The sequence below is a fragment of the Narcine bancroftii genome, chromosome 6 (genome assembly GCF_036971445.1).
Source record: "Narcine bancroftii isolate sNarBan1 chromosome 6, sNarBan1.hap1, whole genome shotgun sequence".
NCBI classification, from domain to species: domain Eukaryota; kingdom Metazoa; phylum Chordata; class Chondrichthyes; order Torpediniformes; family Narcinidae; genus Narcine; species Narcine bancroftii.
In genome coordinates this window covers 69,036,950-69,061,128 of record NC_091474.1, presented here as the reverse complement: position 1 = coordinate 69,061,128, position 24,179 = coordinate 69,036,950, and the positions used below count along the sequence as shown (strand labels likewise).

At 43.3% G+C, this 24,179-nt stretch overlaps 1 protein-coding gene across 1 annotated transcript in view; it reads right to left on the bottom strand.

Moving 5' to 3' along the window:
* Window positions 1-24,179, bottom strand: part of LOC138736174 (CUB and sushi domain-containing protein 1-like) — a 2,349,200-nt gene that overhangs the window by 804,156 nt on the left and 1,520,865 nt on the right. The window lies entirely within an intron of this gene.

Here is a 24,179-nt window from a genome sequence, read left to right as displayed (position 1 = left end):
TGCAAATTTAAAGTAACTTTACACTTGTCCCATACAGTTTTTGTAAGTTCACTACAAGCCATCGACATTGAATGCCCTGATATCACATTCATTCGCCAGTGAGTCGAGGGCTAGTGCATAGGCAGCATCACTTTCCCCGGGTTTCTGACATCTAGTCAGCAACTGGTGTCGAGCAAGCACCACATTCTGTGGCACTGCGTAGTAAGCAGTCAGACGTTCCTGGGCTATAGCCAGAGTTGTAGCTCCTTGCGTTACGGTGAAAGGGACCTCGTCCAGCAGAGAGTTCAGGTTACCCCACTGTATTGCCTCATCAACCATGTTGGTTCAAGCCATGTAGTAATCGAAACAAGCAATCCAGTGGTTGAAAATTTCTCTGGCCCTCGCTGCAGACTGGTCGATTATCAGCCGCTCTGGCTTGAGTGCTGCACCCATTTTTGCTAATAAAATTGAAGTGTCAGTTGGTGAAGTAGACAAAGATGATGTGATCAAACAATAATCATGGCTTTTATTAGCAGAAACTCATGGCACAAGAATGAAAGACAATAGGTGCATATACAGTAATACCCAAGGGGAGTGTCCTTAACAGTAGAGATAATGCACAGCCAATATTAGTACAGCAAGGCTCGCCAGAGGGGAGACAGGCAGCTTGGCAGACATTCACCACAGGCCTCAAGCCCGAAACATCGGCTCCCTTTTATCTCCATGGTTGCTGAATGACCTGCGTTTCCCCAGCATTTTTCTGGCTTGATTTAGTAGAGTGGGCACCCCTGAGGAGATCACACAGCAGGCTGCGTTCCTCTGAACACCAAGATTGGTTGGAGTGGATAGCCAGGATCCAGCAGAAATTGGGACTGAGTGCGCGCTGAGGGTTGTACTGAAGCTTTGTGGAGCCAATGCTAGGGCTTATTGGAGAAGAACCAGAGTCTAGAGTCCCCCGCTACTGTGCACTAAGGGACTGAGATTGGTGGGAAAGCCCCTCAAACAGCAAAAAGGGGAGTAGGCCTTGGGAGGCGGACCAATGGGTGCTGTAAACAGTTAAAGCTACAATAACAGAACGTACAAATGAATACGACACTGTGAAAGGACCTTGCACCATGTCAGTCTCTCTGTCTCGATCAATAGACATCAGTCCCATTTTTAAAATCCGCCCAACATTTTCTCCAACTCTCCCCTCACTCGCACATGAGGGGCAATTTTCAGGGGCCAATTAACCCACTGGTCCACACGTCTTCGGGATGTGGGAGGATACCAATGCGGTCCTGGGGGGGGGTGATGTGTAAACTCCACACACTCAGGGCCAGAGGTCATGATCGAACCCACTGAGAGATAGCATCTTTATTGGCTGTGTCACTGTGCAACAATGCAAGAGAAAGCAGGAGTGGAGGTAAAGTTTGCCAAGATAATCAGCCTGCTCTGCAGGCTGAATAAAGCTGAGAATGTTGGCTTTCCTACAAGATTGTTGAGAAGTCACTAACGTTGATCAGGATTGGGAAATGAGGTGCACAATTCTAAGCAACTGCCAACACCCTTGAGTGCTCCATTATTCATCATTATATTGTGGCCCAACATTAAAGAAGACAGGGAACAATAACAAGTAGAAACATCCAGGTAGGCCTGGTAGATTATGATTACAAACAGCATTGTTAACATTTGGTGAACAAAAGAAAATGCATAATTTCATTAAACACCAGTGGTCCAGGATGGGGCAGCAGTATTTATAGCAATAACTCATCTGAACTACGCATTAGATGAAAAGTTGGCAGAAGATGTGGCCTGCATTTTGTTGGACGATTCCAGCACATCTGCTGACATTTCACGGTGTGGAGGTTAGCAATTTTCCAGCTCCACATAGGATTCCACCAGGAGAGAATGAATTTGGAGTTGGAAACCCACAAACAAGATTCTGTGGTTAGCTCTGAATCAATGCAACAGAGGCGAATATATGTGCAAAACAGCTTGAAATCAGATTTTTAAGATTTGCATTTTTGCAAGTTAAAATGCTTTTTGAAGTATTAAATGATTTGTTTTTGATTTTTGTTTGATCGTGTGGAATCGTCTTCACAGTACTGAAACAGACATCACTGGGAGCTTTGGTTGAATGAGAAGATTAAGCAGAAATGGCTGTTGGAGTGTTTTCTCCATGTCCTTGTTCTCCGCCGCCCCCCCCCCCCCCCACCCGTTAATTACTTGTGTTGGTGTTGCATGAATCTAGAGTCCTGCCCAACTCATTGAATTTGTCATGATCATGAAGCAACTTCCCGCTGCTCTGAAGCCACTCACGAATGGAGTTGGCCACTCACTGGTCAGAGACTTTGGCCTACATTCCCATCACTTGGTCTCAATAAAGAGCGTTAGAAATTCAAAAAAAACTGGAGCAGGCCAGATGGTGCCTTGAATCTGGTGGATTATTTTTCAAATATGGCACAGTTAGTGCAATGCCTTTCCAGCGCAGCGATCGGGACCGGCCCGGGGTTCGAATCCTGCACTATCTGTAAGGAGTTTGCATGTTCTCCCCGTGTCTGCATGGGTTTTCTCCAGGGGGCTCCACTTTCCTCCCACCATTCAAAATGTACCAGGGATGTAGGTTAATGGGGTATAAATTGGGTGGCATGGACTCATGGGCAGAAATGGCCTGTTACCGTGCTGCATGTCTAAATTTTAAAAATAATTTAAAATACCTGACAAAGGGCTCAGGCGCAAAACATCGACTGCCTTTTACTCCCTCTGGATGCTGCGTGACCTGCTGAGCTTCTCCAGCACTTTTGTACGTTACTTTATTCAAAAGGAGGATGCGTTCTGATTTAAATCTGCTCTCTGACCCAGGTTTCTATACCTTTCCTATCCCAGGAATCTTAGCTTTCAGCATGCAGATATTAGAGATAAAGAGTTCCAAAGATTCACAAGTCCCCACGAAATGAAATGTCTTGTCTCAGCGCAAAAACCCAATGAAGCAGTATTCTCAAGTTCTCGATGCAAAACACTGCAAACACACATGCAGACATAACACATGTTTTGGTTATGAGTTATGTGCGGTTCTTGTCTCCTTATCTGAGGAAGGACATCCTCACCTTGGAGGGGCTGCAGAGAAATTTCACTAGAATGACACCTGGTTTGGAAAAACTTTTATATGAAGAAAGGATGGATAGACTAGGCTTGTATTCTCTGGAATTTAGAAGATTGAGGGGGGGGGGAACCTTATATACCATGCTTAAGGGTTTAGACAGACTAGAAGCAGGAAGGTTGTTTCCAATGCTGGGAAAAACCGGAACCAGGAGTCGCAGTTTAAGGATAAGGGAGAAGTTTTTTAGGACTGAGATGAGGAAAAGTTTCTTCTCTCAGAGGGTGATGGATCTGTGGAATTCTTTGCCACAGGAAGAAGGCTGGTTCCTCGTCAATATTTAAGAGTAGGTTAGATTTGGCCTTTGTGGCTAAGGGGATCTGGGGGTGTGGGGAGAAGGCAGGAACTGGGTACTGATCAGCTATGATCATAGTGAATGGCATTGTAGGCTTGAAGGGCCAAATGGCCTACTCCTGCACCTATTTTCTATGTTTTCTATAAGCAGGCAAATGATATACATGCACAGGGCATAGATATAAATATTAAAATAAATAAATATGATTGTTAACTGAATAGTATAGTCAAGGAAGATTTGTACGAACTGTTCAGCAGTCTCACGGCCTGAGGGAAGAAGTTTTGTTCTCAGCCTGGTGGTTCTGGCACCAATACTCCAGATTGTCCCTTTATCCAAACTGTAATTCTCTTGCATGTCTTTCATTCTTCTAAGTTCCAGTGAGTGGACACCGATCTTGTACATCATCATGAGGTGAAGCCCCATCCCAAGAATCAATCTGTATCATACCCGCCTCCTTCCGTATGCATGGAACCAAACACTCCGCAAACAGTTCTTCAGCCGTTTTCTCACTAAATCTCACATGTGATTGTACCAAATCTCCCAACACTCATAGTTTAACTCCTTGCAGGAAGGGCCTGCTCTCTGTCTCTGTAGGTTTACACACTGCATTTCATACAGGACTCAATGAGCTCTTTCTCTACAAACATTTACTGTTCCTCATTATTAATAATATAATTTTAATTCTCATAATTTCAAAGCAGGTCACATGTATGGCTCATATCCTATAAGCTCAAAACCCTGCTCCTATCAATGAAAAATGAGTGCACAAGAACAAAAAACTGAATATCGTTTGCAGTTTTTAGGAAAGAAAACCATCTGATTGGAAGTCGCGATACCAAGCACTGGGCCTTGACCTGCTGCAGCTTGCTCGTTACTTCTGTAGATCAGTTAATGTGTGTGATTGTCCAAAGGCAACCTGAAGATACAGGTCAGAAAGAACCAATGACTGCAACTCTAACTGAAATGTTGGTCATGTTTGATAAGTTGCAAAGAAGCAGCAACCTGCCAAGACGAACTGCCAATTGTCCAGGTCTGGAACCTTCCGTACAAATTGCTGCTTGCTACCCCCGGGTGTGATTTGTTTCCATGGGGCTCAGATGCCGTGAAGAAGAGATTTGTCCCGAAATGCCAATTTCCTCATGGATGCTGTGTGATTTGCTGAGTTTCTCCAGCACTTTTGTGCACTCCGGCATCTGCAGATTGTGTTGCATTCAGTTTGAATGAGGGCTCAAGGATTCTGAATGGACCTCACTTCCATGAAATACTGGCTCAGAACACTGCTTAAAATTATGGTTTCAACAGTTTTAAAATAATGACAAACAGATCAAAATTTTATTGAAAAGCAATTTGATCTACTCTGGTGTTACAATTCTAATTAGTCGAGGAAATAACTTCTGAACATTACTTGGGAAGTGAGAATAGCAGATAATTTTGTTTCAACATAAAACGATAATTGAGTTGCTTAATGAATGATAAATTTTACACAAGTAATTGGTTTCTAAATCTAATGCAAATCTATTATTTTATTATCATGGAGTCATTTTTTAATTGTATTTTCAAAGTAGCTTGATATTGCTAAGTTTTATTTCCAATGCTCAGGTCTCACTTACTCAGTATCCTATCAATGAATTGGCAAGGAATGACATTTTATTTTGGAGCTGACACTGACTGAGTGGCACAATTGGCATAGCAGTTAGTCAACGTCTTTACAGTGCCAGCGATCGGGACCAGGGTTGGAATCCCCCTCTGTCTATAAGGAGTTTGTACGTTCTCCACGTGTCTGCGTGGGTTCTGCCCCAGGGACTCCAGTTTCCTCCCATCATTCGAAATGCACTGGGGGTGTAGGTTAATGACATGTAAATTGAGTGGCATGGATACATGGGCCAAAATGGCCTGTTACCATGCTGTATCTCTAAATTTAAATTAAAAAAAATTGGTGTCAAGAGTGTAAAGAATGTGGCAGATGGAAGTTATGGTGGATAAAAGTGAAGACATCTCTTTCATAGATTATTGTATTCGACATGAAGAATTGTGTTCAGTTCTGGTCACCTCATTACTGGAAGGATGTAGATGCTTTGATGCATTATAGAGGGTGCACAGATTTACAATGATATTGCCTGGATTGGAGGACATGTCATATGAAGCAAGGTTGATAGACCTAGGGCTTTTCTTTTTGGAGTGATGAAGGCTGCGAGGTGACTTGATAGATGTATATAAGATTATAGGGCAGGAGTCTTTTTCCCAGGGAGATGATGGCAAATATCAGAGGTGAGTGATGGAAAGTTAAAGGAAATGTAGAGGTTAGTCTTTTTTTTATTCAGAGAATGGTGGGTGCCTGGAATGTATTGCCTGGGGTGGTGATGAAGTATGGCACAACAAGGATTTTATCTGAAGGCTACACCTCGCAATTGGAGTCAGGTAACTCAGGCAGTTGGATTTGAAACTCTCAGATCAGCAAGAAGCTGATTGGGCATTAGAGCTGAAGGGATCCAGGTGACATTTTTTTTTTTCATGAACGTGACACAGGGTGATATTAATTCACTTCAGATCAGCAGTCTGGAGACAGAACTATCGAGCGAAGTTCCACACTATACATGCAGTAGTGAGTAGGAAATTCATAACTAGTTTTTTTTTACAGGGACATTCAAAACACTTAGATAGGCACATCAATTTAAAAATTAGATAGTTACAGATGGGGGGCAGGGGAAAATAGATTATAGTGGAACAGGTTTACATATGTCAGCACAAAATCATGGTTTGTAGAGCCTGTACTGTACTGTGATCTTCTGTGTTCTACTTCGGAGCACAACACAGAAAAACAGTGTGCTTTTCAAATGGTGAAAAATTTGTTTGTGTGCGTGTGGTGGAACACAGTAGTGCAGGTGTGACCTCACTAGATTGTTCAGGCTGGCCCACCTCTGAACCTGTAACTCCTCCCCGTAGATTCCTCATAAAGGCTGGTAGCTCTAGTGTTCTCCCTCCATACCAGCCTTGGATCTGGGCCAGCAGCATGTAGATACATGCCCAACATTTCTGGATATTAGAGCCTTTAGTCACTCACTTCATGTTTGTTTGTGGTTATTGATCGCGCTGTGGTGGCTCACCAGTAGGCAGGTAAACCGACCGTGCTTGAAAGCCACGTGGTGGGGCAGCTAGCTAAAATAGCACCATCAGGGGTGTTCCCTTCCTTCCAGAACAGGGCTCAGAAGCCCACACTGGGGGACCACGAGATGTCTGGATGATGTCAGTGCCCTCCAGCGCGGTTCTCAGCCAAGTCCGGGCTGGGAGTATAAGTAAGGCCCAGCAGCCTGCAATAAACTAGTCTGCTCACTGAGCTCAACCCGTCTGGTTGTGTGTGTTCTTTCAGGAGCAGGTGTAGCTGCCGCTACAGCACTACAATTTAATATCCAGAATACTTGCCATGTACAAGATGATTCGAGTGGAGAAGCTGGAGACCGACCCCAGGGATTCAGAGACTTCCATTAAGTTTGATGGAGTGATGAAGGCTGCGAGGTGACTTGATAGATGTATATAAGATTATAGGGCTGGAGAGCCAGTATCTTTTTCCCAGGGAGATGATGGCAAATATCAGAGGTGAGTGGTGGAAAGTTAAAGGAAATGTAGAGGTTAGTCTTTTTATTCAGAGAATGGTGGGTGCCTGGAATGTATTGCCTGGGGTGGTGATGAAGTATGGCACAACAGGGATTTTATCTGAAGGCTACACCTCGCAATTGGAGTCAGGTAACTCAGGCAGTTGGATTTGAAACTCTCAGATCAGCAAGAAGCTGATTGGGCATTAGAGATGAAGGGATCCAGGTGACATTGCAGTGTGGCTGCACTGCTTAAAGGTCTACATGAGACATCACGAGATCTCCGCAGACATAGACAAGTACGACCTTCTCTTTTCATCAGTGGGCCACAGAGCTTACTAAATAATATGGGACTGTGAAAAGTACAATGACACAAAGGCCCTACAGGAAGTCATGCTGATGGCTTGATTGCTGGAAGCAACCCAGACAAATGCTCAGGCTTACATTGCAAGCCATGCAGCTACCATGTGGGGAGCACGGGCGCCGCCATCTTAAGACTCAGGGACCCTGACTGCTGCTGCCGAGCACACGAGATGCAACTACTGCAGCCAGACCAAGCACCCAGGGAAATACTGTCTGTAGCTTGGCCCATTCAAACTGCAGGAGGAAGGGGCACTACACTGAGGTGTGCCATTCTAACCCCGACCCGTGTCGGCATTTTAGATCGACTCACTTCCGGCAGCAGAGAACCAAACAGCAGGAAAAGGAGGAAGGCAACACTTGATGATGTCACATCCGGCATCTCTTCCAGACTTTACCATGTGCAATACAAGGGGGTGGCCATCTTTGCGATCTCAAGGGTGGTCATCTTGGAGGCAGCCATCTGGATACTACAGCAGCAGCGACTCCAACCACGAGCTAACTCTGACCTCCGTCATGCTGGACCAGAACAGATCACATCAACTGATGCACTCTATAATGGGCATAGATGTAAATGGTCACCTGTTCAACATGGGGAGCACTGAAAGATTTATACACCTGGGCATGATCCAACACTATTCCTTTGCAATTTCCCCTTCAAAGTGTAAGGTAGCTCTAGCATCCAAATCCCACTCCACAGAAATCTATGGGTGCTGCACCCTGACCCTAACTGTAAGGGGCACAAAGTGATGCCCCATTTCTGTGTGCCAGTCATACTGGGGATGGATTTCCAGTGCTGGCTTAAGAGTGTGCTGATGAAGTTTAACGGGCCCCACCCTCCACTCATGGTCAGTAATAATCAGTTCCTGGAGGGTCTGCCCTTCCTTCCTCATGCGACCAATCAGATGCAGGAACACAATCCAGGGCACCTGACCTCCTTGGTGGCTTGGGAGGAATTGCTAGAGCAGGTTGCACACAAACATTTTAAAACAGAATTTTTGCAGGGCTTATGCAGAATGCTTTTTGCAGGAGGCAACAAAGTAGCAATGGCAAAAGCTTGCCTGGGAGAGCATGTGATTTTTGTAGGCACGATCAGAACAGTTTTTCTCTCAGAGAGGGAGGGAGTGAAACAGAGAGGAGAGTCACAGAAATGAGTTCCAGAAGGACATGCTGGCAAACTTTAGAAGGCTGCCTGGTTGAAGGAAAAGACTGGTTGTCTGAAAGGTGACCTGAAAGAATCTTGAAGGGGGCAAGTTTAGTTAGCAAGACTAATTGAGAAGGAATCAGTTGCGTATGTCCTAGAAATGGAATCTCTCTCTCAAAACCAGCAAGAACCTTCCTGAGTGGTAACCATCTGCTTGTTAAACACCAAAGCCTGATGAACTTTATTAATGTTAACTTCTGTGCACAGTACAAGAATTACCTGCAACCAGTGAGATTGGACTGTTATCCAAAGAACTTTTCTAATCTTAAATATTACACACACCTACGCTTAGTATTAGAGGGGGGATTAAGTAGGTTAGGTAGGTTAAGTAAGTAGATTAAGTAATAAGTTAAAGTTTAATTCTGCTTTCTCATTCAATTATAATTAAAAACTACTTTTGTTTAAGTAACCCTGTGTTCTGATGCATATCTATTGCTTATAGTTTTTGGGGTCCTCTGGACTCCATAACATTTTATTGGGGATCGTTCGGTTTGGACACCCTCCAGGTCCCTCTTCCCCCTTCTCCCCATTCCAGAACCTCACCCCAGACTGCAACAAATGTTGGTGATACAGCCCCGGGGCGGGAGTTTATAAAAGCTAAAGTGGGGCGACTGCTAGCAGAGGGCATTATTGAGCCTAGTAACAGCCCCTGGAGGGCACATTTTGGTGGTTAAGAGTGGGGAGAAGTACTGGATAGTCATCAACTGGTTCACCTTATTGGACACCTGCCCCCTCCCCTGCATAGCTGACGTAGTGAATAAGATCGCCCAGTACCGAGTCTTCTCCACCATCACGAGATCCCGATCCACCTGGAGAGCCATCAAACATGTTGCTCAAGGGCAACAACCACCTCCAGCATTCCTTGAGGGTCCCATTTGGCCTCTCAAATGGGGTATCAGTGTTCCAACACGAGATGGACCTCATGGTGGATGACAATAAGTTAAAAGCCACATATCTGTTCTTGGATAATGTCACCATCTGGGGCCATAACCAGGAGGAACCTGCTAAAGCCCTGATCTGAACATACAACCAGAAAAAGTGCATGTTCCACACCTCACGTCTAGCAATACTGCGGTACATGGTGGAGCATGTCTCATTATAGATTTCAAGCGTCCCTCCCCTTCATGAATTGGAATATGTACTTCCTAAATATTGTGCATGAGTATTCATGTTTCCCATTCACCATTCCCTGCCCGGATATGACCATAAAAGCCTTAAAGGTTTCCACAACCTCTTCACCTTGTTTGAACACACCAGTTAAATTCACAGTAATCGGTGGTCCTCATTCATGAGTGAGGAATTGCATCAATACTTTCTTTCCAGGGATATAGCCACAAGGAGAACAACCAGCTACAACTCCCCCCTCCACCCCGATGAAAATGAGCATGTGGAAAGGGAAAATGGCATGATCTGGAGGGCAAGCCTCTTGGCCCTCAAGTGAAAAGGGATGCCCATCTCCCAGTGGTGAGGTCCTTCCAGAGGCAGTACACACCACCACGTCCCTACTCTGTAATGTAATGAATGCCACCCCACATGAAAAACTGGTTTCCTTCCCTAGGAGTTTGATGTCGGGAACTATGCTGCCAATCTGGCTGATGACCCCAGGGTTGGAACCTCTCTGCAGACACATGAAGACTCACAAGGCGGACCAGCTGGTCAAGGAAGTGCACCTCCTGCATTTGAAGCCCCTAGTTGCCCATGTTCAGTACCCGGATGGGCGGGAAGTCACGATGTCTATCCGGGACCTGGCTCGAGCAGGGGCCCAAGCAGAGGAGGTGCACCCAGAAGACCTTGTCAGTGACTAGACAAATGACCACTTGAACCCACCACCACTTTCCCTCTGGCCTCCCACTCCCCACCACCCCTACAGCCATGAACTGAACCACCAACTCCCCCACAGCCCCCGGAACCCATTCGGATGAACACAGTTCAGCACCTGGACATTCATCTCACCATACATGTCACCGTCCAGCAGGAGCCAATGACGCAACTGGTACTGCAATGATTGCAGTAGCAGTTAAAGCCACCGGAACAGCTGAGTTTGTGAACTATTAAAGACTGCACGACCAGTAACAATGGACACTGTCCCACTTTACCCCGCTGGACTTTATCTAAAAAGGAGGGGTGAATGTGGTGGAGCACTAGACTGTACAGGCTGGCCTGCCTCTGACCCTGTAACTCCTCCCCATAGATTCTCAATAATGGCGGATAGCCCTAGTCTCCTCCCTCCATATCAGCTTTGGATCCAGGCCAGCAGCACGTAGAGACGTGCCTGATGTTTCTCGATATTAAAGGCTTTAATCACTCGCTTCATGTCTGCTTGTGGTTATTGATCGCACCACAGTGTGTGTTTGTTCAAAGGGACAAATTTGTCATCAATCGTCAAAGACCCACACCACCCAGCACAGGCTCTGTTCTCGCTGCTGCCATCAGGAAAGACGTATCGGTGCCACAAGACTCGCACCAACAGGTTCAGGAACGGCTGCTCAACTTCCACCATCAAACTCAACAACAAATTCAATCAGAGGCTCATTTAAGGACACCTACTTGTGTACTTCATTGATTTTCTTTTTAATTCTCTCTGTATTGCACAGTCGGTTTGTTCACATTTGTTATCTGTTTTCAGTTCTTTATTTGTTTACGTTTAACGCTGTTTACATTTTTTTTGCACTACCAATTAGTGGTACATCTGCCTCGTCCACAGGAAAAAGAATCTCAGTGATGTATGTATGTAGCTGCCGCTACAGCACTACAATTTAATATCCAGAATACTTGATGTGTCTATATTTTTCTGGCACAGGGAGCAAAGCTTCTGCCTCATGTTGGCTGTGATTGGTGTGTGCTGTAAAGGATCATGCCTGATTCAATCTGTGTGACCAGACAATAGCAATGCTAACTTCATCTAGGTGTTTCCAGGTTATATCTGATTGAAGCAAGAAAGTCTGCAGATGCTGCGAATGTCATTAAAACACAAAAATGCGGGAGAAACTCAGCAGGTCCTGCAGCACCCAGAGGAGCCAACAATATGGAACCAATGTTTCAGGTCTGAGTCTCTGTCGATGTATGAACTAAAGATAGACAGGCACCGAAAAAAAGGAGAAGAGCACAGGGCAGCAGCCAAGAGCATATAATAGACATGGATAACACAGCAGGAGAGAATTGATGGCCTGTTGAATTTCGGTCTCACCTTGATCTAGGTCCTTTTTCTCTTGTGAATACTGATGCAAAGTATTTATTGAGGACCTCCCCATCCTCCTCTGCCTCCAGACACATGTTGCCTCCTTTATCCTTTAACGGCCCCACCTTGATTCTCGTCATCCTTCTGTCCTTCACATATGCATAGAACACCTTGGGCTTCTCCTTAAATCCTACAGGCCAAGGCCTTCTCGTGCCCCCTTCAACCTCTCTTAAGTAATTTCTTAAGCTCCTTCCTTGCTACCACATACTCCTCCTGAGCCCTTCATGCTCTAATATATGCTTCCTTCTTCCTCTTGCCTTGTTTCCTGACCTGTTTCATCAACCACGGTTCCCTTTTCCAACCATCAAAGCATAGACTATTTTGAAGATCAATGCTGTCATCAGTTGGCTTAAATATGGATTGTATTGTGAGATTTAGTCCATAGTTATTTACAATATGTACACAGTTGGGCAGAACATCATAAAGCTAAGGATGTTCACACTTTTAGCTCATTGATAATGAAGAAACTCGGCTCCTCAAAATCATAATTCAAAAGTTATGTGTAAAAATCAAATAATGGGTCATCGCAACATATTCTGTCATTCTGTAGCATGTTAGATCTTTGATTTTTTTTAACCACTGTGAGACTGAACTCTTCTAAGCCATATGTTTTACTGGAGATAGTTATTTTTATTAAATCAAAGAGTCAATGGAGTTGAAGTTTAATCTTGAAGGCAATAGTTGGCTGTCAAATCTCAAATGCTTTCACCAAAGGAACCTGTGATTTTTTTTTCATTTAACATGGTTTTCTGAAAGATTTCCTATTCTTTTTGTGCATCTAGAAAATCAATCTCTGACCTCAAAGATTCTTTCAGGTAATTCAATGTTTAATTCATTTTTTTTAATTTAAAGATTGAATTTTAATTCAGAGATATAACAGAGTAACAGGTCCTTGTGCCATCCAAATACATCCATGTGGCCGATTAAGCTTCCAGCCCCATATGTTTTCATTAAAATGGTACAAAGGTTAAAAAAATTCATAGTTTTTTTAAAAATTCGGAAATACACCGCATTTATCTATGCCACCTAATTAGACCTACCAACCTCGTACATTTTTGGAACACAGGAGGAAATCCACACGGACGTAGGGAGAACGTAAAAACAAACTCCTTGCTGACAGTGATGGGTTCGAACCCAAATCATTGGGCTCTAAAGTAACGTTCTGCTCTCTGCTAAGCCAACCATTCTATCCTGAGTGTCTTTGGTTACGTTTCTACATTGGTTCTGAGGATGCCATAGAATCCAATCTGAAAGCCTTGTTCAGGTTCCAGAGAGGTCAGTCAATGATTTGCATAAATTAAGTTGGTTGTTTCGATACTGATGTCAAAGAGGTCCTGACTTTGGAATAATGAGCAGTGAAAGAACCTCAAACAATCATCAATGTCCCAAGGTGAAAGACAATAGTTGTCTTTTGTTGAATTAGAACATGGAAAAAATTGGAAGGTGCTCCATTTCCCAGCACTGCTGTTTTATTAAATTGTAAATGCAAAGTTGGGATGCAAGACCCAAATCCCATTCTCTCAAGTGGAAGAATGTACTCTTATCTATTTCTCCCTGCCCAAGGTGCTTCCAGCTTCATGTCTGAAATAGTCAATCCTGCCACAACAACATCAACCTGACTTTTACCATTCCAACAAAACTCCGAAAATTTCCTCGTTCACTCCTCTGTTTGTTCGCACCCTTGCCTAAAATGTGATGCTCGTCCGCTCCTGGCACTCTCCTTTGGATTCACCTTCCCATTTCTCAATCCTCTTTTGATCTCTTGCATTCACCCCAAAAAAAGAGCATTTGAGGGTGACCTGCAGCCAATTTGTCCCAGCATGCCCAGCAGGTGTGAGCCCGCCTGTGTTTTTTAGTTACTGCTACAAAAATTGCTGGAAAAGCTGATGCTGGAACATGGACCAACTGACACTGGTGTAAAAGTTGGATGATAGGAAAAAATAATTTACGTTCCAGTAATCACTGTGGAAGAGATTAGCCAACCCCCCCCCCCCCCCCCCATAGCAGTTAGCACAGTGCTGTTACAGCGCAAGCGATCGGGACTGGGGTTCGAATCCCGCACTGTTTGATAGGAGTTTATGCGTTCTACCCATGTCTGCGTGGGTTGTCTCTGGGGGCTCTGGTTTCCTCCCACCATTTGAAACGTACCGGGGATGCGGGTTAATGGGGTGTAAATTGGGTAGCACAGACTCATGGGCCAAAAGGCTAGACTGTACTGTCCAATTTTTTTTTTAAATTAAATTTAAATTCAAAATTTAGATTCTGGGTGTTGATCTACAAAGAAGCGAGTGTGGTTTGAAGGGGTTTATCATTAAAAGCAAAGCTTTCTACCTGCAACTTCAGAGCATCTGACAAATGAAAGCACCTTCTTGATGGTGAAGTGTCAATGCAGAAAAAATTGAGTTACATCCCCAACGTTTCCGATTCTTCTTACCAACAATCGCTGAATGTCAAAACGCATTGTGATTGTGTTCTCTTATTCTGAGTTCTCAATTGGTTTATTTTACTTCAAATTGAATAACAGCAAATCACAAGAGAACTGCTCACTCAGATGAAATCTGGGTGGTCTCATCTACATAATCTAAGTGATGTATCTGAAAGCATTTAAAATGCAATCTTTGCTAATGAGACTCCATGACCTCTAAAATATCTCTTACAGTCTGGAATAATTATTACTTTGATGCAAAATAAAGAGATATAATTTAGTGCAGTCGCTGGAACAGTGATATGAATTCAAGTGTACTTTGTAGAAAGGTAAAAAATCCCAGATTGGATTTGATCTGAGCAGGAAATATCCCAGATATTTTCGAACAGAGGCATGAATTGGGATTGCATTTCAAAAATTGGACTCTTTGCAAAATCTCTCATTATAGTGAATCCATGATCAGTTAACAGTGAATGATACTAATTGATTGTTTCATATCTTGAAAACGTGCCCAATCACAAAGGACAAGGGCAGGGTCGAACAATGAATTTTGCAAAGTCTTTAGATGAAGCTCAGGACTTGGGGGCCTAAGCTGTGTGGAGATAATAAGCAGGCAAGAATTTTAGACTTTGCAGCACAGGGTTAATCTCAGAGAGGTGGACAAATTCAAAAGAGGAATGTGCAGGTTCCCAACTGCTTAAAGGGCATATCAATCGTCCAGGTGCCCAAGAAGTGTGGAGTGAGCTGCCTCAATGACTCTTGTCCAATATCACTCACATCTACTGTGATGGAGTGCTTTGAGAGGTCGGTCATGGCCAGAATTAACTCGCAGCTAAGTAAAGACTTGAACCCCCTCCAATTCGGATACTGCCACAATTGCTCCACAGCAGATGCAATCACACTGGCTCTCCACTCAGTCCTCAATCACCGAGACCACATCAGCACGTAAATCAGGCTACTCTTCATCGACTGCAGCTCAGCTTTCAGCTCCAATGGCCCCTCAGTGCAAGTCAACAAGCTCCAAAACCTGGGCCTCTGCAACTCGATCCTTGACTTCCTCATCAGAAGAGCACAGCCAGTTTGATTCTCCTCCTCACTGATTAAGAACACATTCTTTAGGTGAGCCAGTGTTGATTGTCACAATACAACCATGGCTGTAAGGCACAATTCAAATGCCATCTACAAATTTGCCAACGGCAACAAGGTCATCAGCAGAATTACAGACAGCAATGAGGAGGCGTACAGGAGGGAGATTGATCAACAAGGTGATTGGTGTCACTGCAACGACCTTGTACACCACGTTCTCAAACCAAGGAGATGATTGTGCCCTTTAGTAATTGGAAATCTGGAGAACCTGACCCAATCCTCATCAAGGGGTCAGCAGTGGAAAGGATTAAGAGCTTCAAGTTCCTGCGTGAACATCTCTGAGGATCTGTCCCGAGGACTCCATGTTGATGTAATGAAGAAGGCGGCTCACCAGCGGCTACACATCGTGAGAAGTTTGAGAAGGCTTAGTATGTCACAAAAGATTCTTACAAAATTCTAAATGTGTATCATGGAGAGCATTCTGACTGGTTGCATTACTCTCTGGTATGGAGGACAGAAAAATGCTACAGAGAGTTATGAACTCGGCCAGCACAGGCACCAGTCTCCACTCCCTCAAAGACATCGACAAGAGGCGGTGTTTTAAGAAAGCAGCGTCCACGTTCAAGGACCCTCACCACCTTGGACATGCCTTCTTCACACTGTTGCCATCGTGAAGGAGGTACAGGAACCTAAGGATGAACACGTAGTGGCACAAGGACAGCTTCTTCCCCACTGCAGTCAGATTCCTGAATAATCAATGAACCACAGAGACGGCCTTACTTTTTGTGCTCTATTATTTTTATTTTTTTTATAGTAATGTTGAAAAATGGTTATAATATGAATGTTTGCTCCATGATACTGCTGCAAACATTGAATTTCATGACTGGTCCTTGACAATAAATTCTGATTCTGATTCTAGTTGCCCCAGGAAAAGTAAGAATGTTAATAAGCTGGAAGGGGTTCAGTGGAGATTCACCAGGATGTTGCCAGGACTGGAAGGGTTGAGTTAGGGGGAGAGGTAAAGGTTAAGATTCCATTATCGTCATGTAATTCTACTTTTAGAATGCAACACACATGAAATTCTTTAACTTTGTCTACTGTAAGACAGAGAGTTACCATTTTGTCCAGCGCCTCTCTCAGAAATGAGACCCCAGCGAGAAACAAACTTGCAGCCTCTGGTTTATAAGCCCAGTGCTCTAACCACTGAGCTATCAGAGTCTACTTAGAAGAGGCTGGGACCCTTGAGTGATGGGTGACCGTATGCAGGTTTGTAAAATCATGAGGAGCATGGATAAAGTGAATACTCACAGTCTATTTCCAAAGAAGATGATGATTTTAGATCACACATAGGTTTGAGGTGAGAGAGGAGAGATTTCACAGGGACCTGGGAAGCAGTACTTTAATTGTGAGAGGATCCTGTGTCTGGAATGAGCTTCCAGAGAAAGTGCATGAAATGTGTATAATTACAAGGTCAAAAGACATTTGGACAGATATATGGATAGGAAGGGTTGAAAAGGATATGGAGATTGTGCAGGGAAATGGGATTAGCCCACAACACCAATTCGGTCAGCATGGAGAGCTAAGCTGACTCCACCTTCACCCTCATGACCTCAAGTGCATCCTCACTGATTCAATTGTGCTGTTTTGCCCTTCAGATTTTAGAGACACCGAGTCATGAAAAGATAGCAGGTCTTTCAGCCCTACACCAACCATCAATATCTTCCCCTCTCCATCACCACCTTTTACAGTAATCTAATATCTCCCCCTATCCATCGCCACCTTTTACAGTAATCTGATATCTCCCCCTCTCCATCACCACCTTTTACAGTAATCTGATATCTCCCCATCTCCATCACCACATTTTACAGTATTCTAACATCGAATGTGTAACGAGCACCAAGACCCAGAAGCAATAGTAAATCACCAAGACAAATGGTTACTTAAATGGTTACTTTTAATTTTCTTTAAATATAAAAACAGGATCAAACTTTAACTTATTACTATGAACTTAACTTAATCCGCTTCTAATTCTAAGCGTGTAATGTGTCTATGTTTGGAAAGATCTTTGATTCACAAACCAATCTCACTTCTCACTCCTCCAAGTTCACCGGTATCAGGCAATTCTCATACTGTGTACAGAATTCAACATTTACGAATGTTCACCAGACTCTGATACTTAAAGGTAAATGGTTACCGCTCAGGAAGCCACTTGCTGGTTTCAGAGAGAGATCTGTTGCTCATCGGACACACACAAACTGATTTGCTTCCATCAGCCCCTTCAGTGTCTTGCCGAAGACCCTTGCCCCATCACGGTTTTCCAAATGATCACCTCTTCTTCCAGGTTGCCGCAGAGTTCCTCTTGTTTTCCTTATTTCAAGAGAAACACTTGAGCCAACCGTTTCTTGTAAGGACTACAAGGGCTTTTCAACAAGCTGAATTCAAAACTCACAACCCACCTTCAAAATGGGGTTTTCAACCCAAGCTTGCCATGTTGCAGCCTCAAAAGCCATTCCAGACTTGAAGTTTCTCTCTCTCTCTCTCTCTCTCCAAAGGATCACATGTTTTTCTCCCTCGCGGCTAGCAAAACCACACAACTCCCAAGGCTCCAGACCCAATCTTTGAAAGATCTTATCAGCCTCTTGAGCCTGGACTCTTCCATTTGCACCTGCTTTTAAAATTCTTTAGCAAAGCAATTATATTGTTTTTGCAAAATCACCAGTGCTTGAATGTCCAGCTTGAGCCAAGCTCTTGCATTTTAAATGAGATCTCTTTTGTGAAGTGTAACTGTTTGTGAAATGACCTACACACTAAACCCCTCATAATCTATCTCCTTTAAAAACATATTTATATCTAATATAAAATGTAATATAACCCCATCATCTATGGTAATGTTCTTGAGCAACATATTACAAAACCCACGTGGGAGCATGCTATCTGGTCCTGTGGAATGAGACAGGTAAAAGTTAGGGCTCCTCTTGGAAAGAGTAACCACAATATAGAGCTGAATTTCCTGCAATGAAGAAGGGTGAGGGAGCAAGATCCAAAACAAACGGGTCAAACCGAAACAAAGCAGGCTCCTGCAGGATATGGAAGTTGCTGCCCATCGTGGCCTGGGAACACAGGCTGCATGGTGGAACAGTTGAGGATCAGTGGAGGACTTTTAAGAGATGTGAGAGTGAAACATGAAAGGTCTGCAGAAGCTGTGGTTGTAGTACCGAATTGCTGGGGAACTCAGCCGGTCTCACAGCATCCACAGCAGGTAAAGATAGACTTCTGACGATTTAGGCCTGAGCCTTTCTTCAAGGTACAAGCAAAAAGCAGGCACACCTCTGAATTAAAGACTGGGGTGAATTTACAGAGAAGAGATTTCACACGGTTCTCAACAAGAGTATATTCCAATTAAAAATAAGGACACTAGGAGTAGGGATTGTCAGCCAAGAGATAGAGGAGGGCATCAAATTAAAAGTTAATGCATTCCAAATGACCAAGAGATTTACAAAACAAAAAGATTGAAAAACTAAAACCAGCAAAAAAGAAAGGGAAGACATAATGAAAGTAAAGTAGCACAGAATAACGCAGGAGATAGTTTCCATCACGAAGAAGCAGAAAGGAGGGGTGAAAGTGAAGGAAAGATGGGGAAATTAATAATAGGCAATGTGAAAATGTCTGAGGTCCTGTACAACTATGTTGGGTCAGTCTTCACAGTGGAAGACACAAGTAATGTAACAAACGAGATGGGAGGTGAGGACAGTCATTATCGCCCAGAGGTACTGCACAGCAAACTTGTGGGCCACACAGAATGCATCCCGGGACAATGAAAGAAATGGTCAAAGCTTTAGCTGACAACTTTGAGATAGTTTTCCAAAATTCTCTGGACTCTGGGCAGATTCAAGGACAGTCTATTTTGCCATTATCAGATGCCTGAATCCCAACATAGTAAAAGTGTTGCCTCTGTTCCATCCCAAACGATCTCGCTCGGAAACTCTGCACTTTTGTGATTTATAAGATGCCTTTTGAACTGTTCACATACCAACATCATGGTTCATGTTACAACAAATTTGAACCTGGAGACTTACCATGGATCTAGGAGGGGCATGTTACGTTTAACTAACACAGCTCCTCGAGGATATAACGAATGGAGTGACTAGAGTAGAGCAGGTGGATGTAGTATATTTAGATTTCCAGAAGGCATTCAATTAGGTGCCACAAAAAAAATTGTGTGCACAGGGCTGGGGTAATGTATCATCATGGATAGAGGATTAAATAATCAATGGATGGCAGAGTTGGCATAATTGGGTGTTTCTATGGTAGACAATCAGTGGTTTGTGTGGTGCCAAGAGATCATTGCTGGACAGTCAACTGTTCATAATAAATTTAAATAATTTGGAGGAAGGAACAAAGTGTGGCATATCAAAGTTTGCTGATATCACTAATGGAAAAACAAATTGCATTGAGGCAAGAGAGTCTACAGGGAGGTCCAACAGGTAAAGTTAGTGTGCCAAATGCCAAATCTGCCAAATGGAGTGCCACATTAGGAATTGAGAGGACATCTATTTGGTAAAGAAAAATAGCAGTTTGGACTTGGAGTTAAATGGTGAACGATTGCAGCCTGTGGTTGAGAAGAGAGACCTGGGAGAGCTTGTGGACAGATCGTATAAAGTTGCAGGTGCAGCAGGTAATCAAGGAAGCAAATCGGACTTTGACCTTCATTGGTAGAGATGGACTGAATTTATGGGCAGGGAGGTTCTGCTGCCACTCTACAGGGTACTTACTGGTGTGGTCACATCTGGAGTACTAGGTGCCAGACAGACTCTGGGAAACCCCTTGAGGAACAGAAGGAATTTTGGAGCATAGTGAAGAGGGAAGCAAGGAGCATTTGAAGAAGTTTTGAGATGGCTTTGGCAGACAGTTTAAGGGAAAATTTTAAAAATGGAATGCATTCAGATCAAAAGTGTTACAAAGGAAAGAATAGCTCCCTTAAGGATCCATGTAGAGAGCCATAGGGGGAAGGTCTTTAATGAATTTTGTCAATGTGTTCAGTGTGGAGCAGGGTAAGCAGAGAGGCAGGGATGTGAGGGAGATGACTAAAGGTAGCCCAGCATGTCTGCTTCAGTCGTGAAGAGGTGCTGGCAGCCGTCGATGATATCAAGGTGGATACATCTTCAGATCCAGACCAAGTGCATCCCAAAACATTGTGGGAGGGCGGAAATGGAATTGTTGGGGCCTTGACAGACATTTTTTAATTCATCGCTGAGAACAGGAGAAGTTCATGAGGACCGAAGGATGGCAAATGAGGTGCTATTATCTAAAAGACCTATTAGGATAATCTGGACAACCACAGACCCTTTAGTCTGGTATCAGTGATGAGGAATTTGGAGAGATGGAATCTATCAATGTTTGGACAGCCAGGATAAAATTGAAAAGGGCCAGCGTGGATTTGAGCATCGGAAATTCTCATAAATTCTCAAATCTCTGCTGCTAACACAAGATACATATCCTTCAAATGTATGTGTCTACCCAGAAGCCTCTTAAAAGCTACTCTTGTATCTGCTTCCACCACTGCTCCAGGCACCCACCACTCTCTGTGTGGACTTACCTTCTCAATTTAAATGCATGTCCTCTTGCATGTGACATTTTTACCCCATCAGAAGGATTCTAAATATCTGTGCCATCAATGCCACATAATTCTATACATTATCAAGTCACTCCAAAGCCCCGGGGTAAACAATCTAAAACATCCAACTTAGAGCTCATCTCCTCTAATCCAGGCACCATCCTGTTACTTCTCTTCTGTCCCCTTTCCAAAGCCTGAAACACTTAAGTCTGCAGACACTGTGATTGAAGTAAAAACACAGAGTGCTGGAGGATCTCATCCGGTCTCATAGCGTCCACAGGAAGTAATGATACCTTGAAGAAGGGCTCAGGTTGGATACGAGACCTCCCTGGTTCCTCCAGAGTTTCTATTTTTACCTGTCCAAAGCCTTCACATTCTTCCTGCAATGGAGAATCCTGAATTACACAGAGTCCAAGTTCAGCCTGACTAAAGTTTATATGCGACATGACCTCCTTGCTTACAAACTCAGTGCCCCATTCACTGAAGGAAAACATACCATACACAGTATTTACCACCAAATTTACTTGCGTGGCCCCCTTCAAGGAGCTATGGACCTGGACTCCACAATTTTTCTGCAAATCAATGATTTTAAGCTATCAATTGTGTAAGTTCACATTACATTTCAGCTCCTAAGCAACATTCCACATTTGTCCTGATTTAAAACCATCCACAGTTTCTCTGCCCATATTTGTGACTATTCGATATGTACTGCATCCTTTAATAGACCTTCACACTGTCTCCAGCTCCAACAGTCTTTATGTCACCTGTAAAGTTACCAACCCACCACCTACCTTCTCACTCTTTATATGTATCTATGAGGGTTTCCAAACACAAGTTCTTGCAAACACCACTGGTCATAGGCATCCAACCAGAATAATTTCTCTATCCTCTATCTTTGGGCAAACCAATTCTGAATCATCAATTCAACACAATCTTTCTGGATCGACATACAATGACATAATCTGTCAAATTTCTGACCAAAGTCCTTGTGGACAACATCCACTGACCTATCCTCTTCAACCATTTGTTACCTCCCCAAAAAACTCATGACGTCTGTATCAAATCTGACCATCCCTTTCAAAATGTGTGCGTCCTACCCCCAAGTCTCACTGCCTTTGTTCACTTATCCACCAACCCTTCCCTGCTGATCTATTTCTGCCCTATATGCATGTTCACACCCATTTTAATAACCATTGGTAGAACTCAAAATGGTTTGTTGATCCCACCAACAATAACATAAATCCTGTTTTCACAGTATGTGAAAAAGAGGAACAGGAGTTTGTTATCTGTCTGGCCCATCGAGCCTGCTTCACAGTTCAACACAAACAGGGCTGATTTGGCCATGGATTCAGCTTCACCTACCCAGCTGTTCCCGATCACTTTTAAATCCCCTCTTCAAAAATTTGTCTGGGTCTTAAATACATTCAATGAGCTCGCTTCTTCTGCTTACTTGGGCAGAGAATTCCACAGATTCATTACGCTCTGGGAGAAACAGTTCCTCGTCAACTCTTGTCTTAAATCTACCTCCCTGAATCTTGAGGTTCTGTCCCCCATTTGTAGTAGCATCAACCAGTGGGGGAAAAAAACACATGCTTCTATTTTATCCATTCCTTTCATAATTTTATGTTTACTTAAGATATTCTCTCATCCTTCTGAACTCCAATGGTTATAGTTTCAATCTCTCCTCATAAGCTAATGCCTTAATTTCCAAAATCATTCTGGTGAACCTCCCGTGCAGCAGTTCCAAAGCCAGTCTATTCTATCACCGACACTGCCAACCACCATTTCTGCACAGCATGACAGGCAGAAACCTATTCATCCTCTTCCGTTCTCCCCCTTGATGTGACACGCACTCATGCCAGCAGTATGATCACCTATGTTACCCCCAAACAAAAGGACAGGGTGAAGCAAAATTGAATGGAGACAAACAGCTCTGCAAGATGCGGTCACATTGACATTACAATCTTCAGCTGCCAGGGACCGCAGCTCTGGAATTTCTCCCTCTCTGCCTCTCCAGTTATTAGATTTTAATTAAACAATGGAATAAACTAGCCAACAGAGAATATTTATCTTGATTTGTATGTATGATCTTTATTTTCTTTGTGATCTCTTGTGTGTTCATTATATTTAAATTGTTCATTTGTTTCAAGTACCTTGGAAGCTGTAGTGAGTGAGTATCTGTACATTGTACTTTGGATCTAACAATAAACTCTCATTCAAACTATGCAAGAAGTTGGAAGATTTTATAAGCATTGTGGAAAAGTCGTGGCTGGACTCTTGGCAAACGTGAAAATTTAACTTGCGTTGGATATTCCTGGACAGTCAATGAAACTCAGTCAATTTCAGTCTGATCCTGCATCAATCTTCAACATGCCTATTAAGTCAGAACACTGGAATAGCCAAAGAAATATAGCGAAGAGAAAAAAAGGATTCATGGTATTGTTGGTGAGGTCAATACAAATGTTTGAAAGATCTCCTGCCAGTGAATTAATAAAACGTCTGTTCCAGCAGACCACAGTTTTACTGTTATTCCCAAAAGAAAGCTTGAAAACATAAGCTTGTGAACTTATCCCTGTCAAAGCCTCATAAAATGAGTGCAATCAAACAAGGTTTTATCCAGGTCTCTCAATGCCACTTTGTAAAATGGGAAGATGGTTTAAAACTGCCACAGTGATTCACAGACACAACTCCTTGGAAAAGTTAAATGCGCAGAGTCCAACATCATTCTATCCATTGCTTACTCCTGACATTTGCAAACGATGAACATCTGCACATTTTAAAACAATTCATTGATAGCCAAGGACAAATAATTGCATTAAGTTCATTTGTTCAAAGGAAAATAGAAAATATCAAAGTAAAATTCCCTGATATTTCAGCTGTCGTTGGATTTAGAAGTTCGTGAAATTAAGGATTAGCATGGAAAAACTACTGGAAATATATAATATTCTTTAAATTTCCAGATCACAGTTGGCATATGACCAAGTTCTGTCTCCTATGTAGTATTGGTACAAATTCAAGTCCATTTGGAGTTGGATTTCCGAATGGTTATGGAATCACAATCGCCATGGATAAATACACCACAGAAACAGCCGTTCACCCATCGACCCAGCAGCCACGCATTCATCTTGCGTTTTTTTCCTATTTTGATCGTTCACACTCTCCCATCAACTCCTGATCCTGCCACTCACCCATTACCACACGGAATTAAGCAGGGATGCCAGTCGACCTTGGGGTTCTGGTGCAATGCAC